At 46.1% G+C, this 2,926-nt stretch overlaps 1 pseudogene; it reads left to right on the plus strand.

Moving 5' to 3' along the window:
- Positions 1 to 1,946: 1,946 nt before the first annotated feature.
- Positions 1,947 to 2,926, plus strand: part of LOC116272082 — a 1,435-nt pseudogene continuing 455 nt past the window's right edge.

The raw sequence follows: 2,926 nt of genomic DNA on the forward strand, positions 1-2,926 counted from the left end.
TGAATGTCCAAACACTGAAACATCAGATGTTGACATGCATGTTGAGCAACAGGAACTTTCAGTCACTGTGAGTGAGATAGACCTGGAGGAATCGTGAATGCATATTGCTAAGTGAAAGAAGAATAGCTAAAAAGGTGACGTAATGTATGATTCCAGTCATACAATATTCTCCAACGGACAACTATGAATACACTAAAAATGTCAGTAGTTTCCATGGGCTGATGGGTTGGGGGTGGGACATGGGGGATTGTTAAATAGGTGGAATGTATAGGAGATTTAGGATGGTGAAACAACTCTGTATGATACTGGAATCATGAATACTTGCCATTATACATGTATCAAAAAGTATAGCATCCCCAGTGTTGAGTGAGTCCTGATGTAAACTCTGGACTTGACTTAATAACGAGGCATCAACAGATGTGAAATCAACTGTAGCAAGCATGCCATGCCATACTAATACAAAATGTAAATAACAGGAGATGCTGTGTGTGTGTGTGTGTGTGTGTGTGTGTGTGTGTGTGTGTGTGTCCACATGGGGCAGGGCAGGAGGAAGGTGTAGATATGTGGAAATTCTCTGTACTTTTGATGAGGTTTTCTCTTTGCATTTTTGGGTTAACAATGCTCTAAAAATGAAGTCTGTTCGTTTTTTAAAAGATGCGAATGATTTGAACAGACATTTAAGCAAAGAGGATACACCCACTGCAAAGAGGCATATAACGTCATTTGTCATTAGAGAGATGCAAACAAAAAACAAAAAATTGGAATGCACACTTATTTGAATTACTAAAATCTGACAATCTAAAATGCCAAATGTAAGAGAGGATATGGAACAACGAGAATTCTCATTCCTTGCTAGGTGTGATGAGAAATGATACCACCACACTTTTAAACTCGTATTTTATGGACTTATTCATATGACAAATTGTGAAAGTTAAAACAATGTGAACTGAAAAGAGAGCATACTTGCTAGGAGCTGTGGAGAAGTGTAGTGACTGGATTCAAATTGGATGCACACGGGACATGTAGGGTGATGGAACTGGTCAGTATGATACATGGGAGGTAGATGTATGACGCAATGCATTTGCCAAAACACATATAACTTCACATTATAGTTAAATCTGGTGTGTGTAAATTAAAATATAATCACGAATTGGATTTTTAAAAGGATCCTGTAATGCTGAAAAAGATGATGGATTTTTCTGGGACAAAGCACAGGCAAAGAAGCAACACAAGGAAGCCTTTGACATAGGCTAGGTGAGAGCTGATGTTAACTTCACACACAGCAGTAAAGGGGAAGGATTTGGAATGGATTTTTAGAAGAATGGTTGCTGTCTGGACAGAAGAGCGAGAGTATAGGCCCTAGGAGCTCCAATCCCACTGTGGGTGGATGCGCCTCCCTTCCACCTTGAAGGTCTCAGGGATGGAGGGGCTTATTTGGAGATGGAAGATTCAGGATGGCCAGGGCAGCAGCCCAGGCAGTTTCAGGAGTCCATGTCGTTTTCCTCCCAGGGAAGGCTGGAATGGAATGCCCATGGATGGTAGTGCCCTCCCCAACCCTGAGCTCTCGCGGGCCAGCTCTCAGAAGACACTGCTTTGCCAGATGTACAACTTTCTGACTTCCATTTTAGGAGTCAGTCAGAGAAAAAGATTTCTCTGAGGAGGGCAGCTTCAGTTAAGCAGAGGGAGGAACCCCAGGGCTGGACATTCAACGAGAAGAGAACTCTGTGGAAAGACAGTGATCTCCCATCACGAAGCACCCGGCACTCCCCACCTACTATCAGTTTCCGAGTCTGGGGCTCTGCCTGCCATCTGTGCCCCGAGATGCTCTCTCACATCTTCCTGCAGGTTTCCAGGGAACAAACCCCTTATAAAGACAGGCGACCTGTCAGGCCCTAGAACACCACCTTAAGAGAAGAAGAGCTGTAAGTCGGCCTTTGTCAGCCATCATGGGTGAGTTTCTCAACTGAGGCCACTCACACTGTCCCTCCCTCCCTCAGGCCTCTGGGATCCCATCCTCCCCATCCCTGCTTAAAGGATGCTACTTCTGAAAAACAGTCAGCACAGCTCTCTTCCTAAGCCTTCCCCACCTCAACTTTGAGCAAGACTTCCAGAACCCAGTTCTGATACAGGTCTTGGTAGATGCACAGGATTCCACAGATGAGGAGGAGGAAGCCTCCTCCATTTCCTCTTCCTCTTGCCACTTTGTATTCCCCTCCTGCTCTTCCTGCTCTTCCTCCTCCTCATCCTCTATTCTGGTTCTGGATGCTCTAGAGGATGAGGACATGCCTGCTGCTGGGTTTCCAATTCTTCCCGAGTGCTCCCAGGATTCCTCTTCATGATGCTCCCCAGAGACCTCTGAGCTCCTGCTCTTTCTCCCCTTTGTGAGGCCCATTGGATGAGGAGTCCAGCAGGCAAAAAGTGGAGGATACACCTACATGGCGTGCCTTGTCAGACAGTGAATCCTTGCTCACATGTGCACTGGATGAAAAGGTGGCTGAGTTGGTGCAGTTGCTTCTCCTCAAATACCAACCAAAGGAGCCTGTCACAAAGGCTGAGATGCTGAAGACTGTCATCAAGAAGTATAAGGACTGCTTTCCTATGATCTTCGGGAAAGCTCATGAGTTCACAGAACTAATGATTGGCATTGCCCTGACTGAGATAGACCCCAACAACCACTCCTATGTCTTTGAAAACAGTAGAACTCAGCGACCAGGGGAGGCTGAGTGATGGCCAGGGAATGTCCAAGAACCACCTCCTAATTCGTATTCTGAGTGTGGTCTACATCAAGGGCAGCTGTGCCTCTGAGGACGTCATTTGGGAAGCACTGAATTCGACAGGGTGTGTGCTGGGAGGGAGGCCTTCATTTATGGGAAGCCCAGGGAGCTCCTCACTGTAGATTGGGTGCAGAGAAAGTACCTGGAGCACC

This window comes from Papio anubis, chromosome X (genome assembly GCF_008728515.1).
Source record: "Papio anubis isolate 15944 chromosome X, Panubis1.0, whole genome shotgun sequence".
NCBI lineage: Eukaryota > Metazoa > Chordata > Mammalia > Primates > Cercopithecidae > Papio > Papio anubis.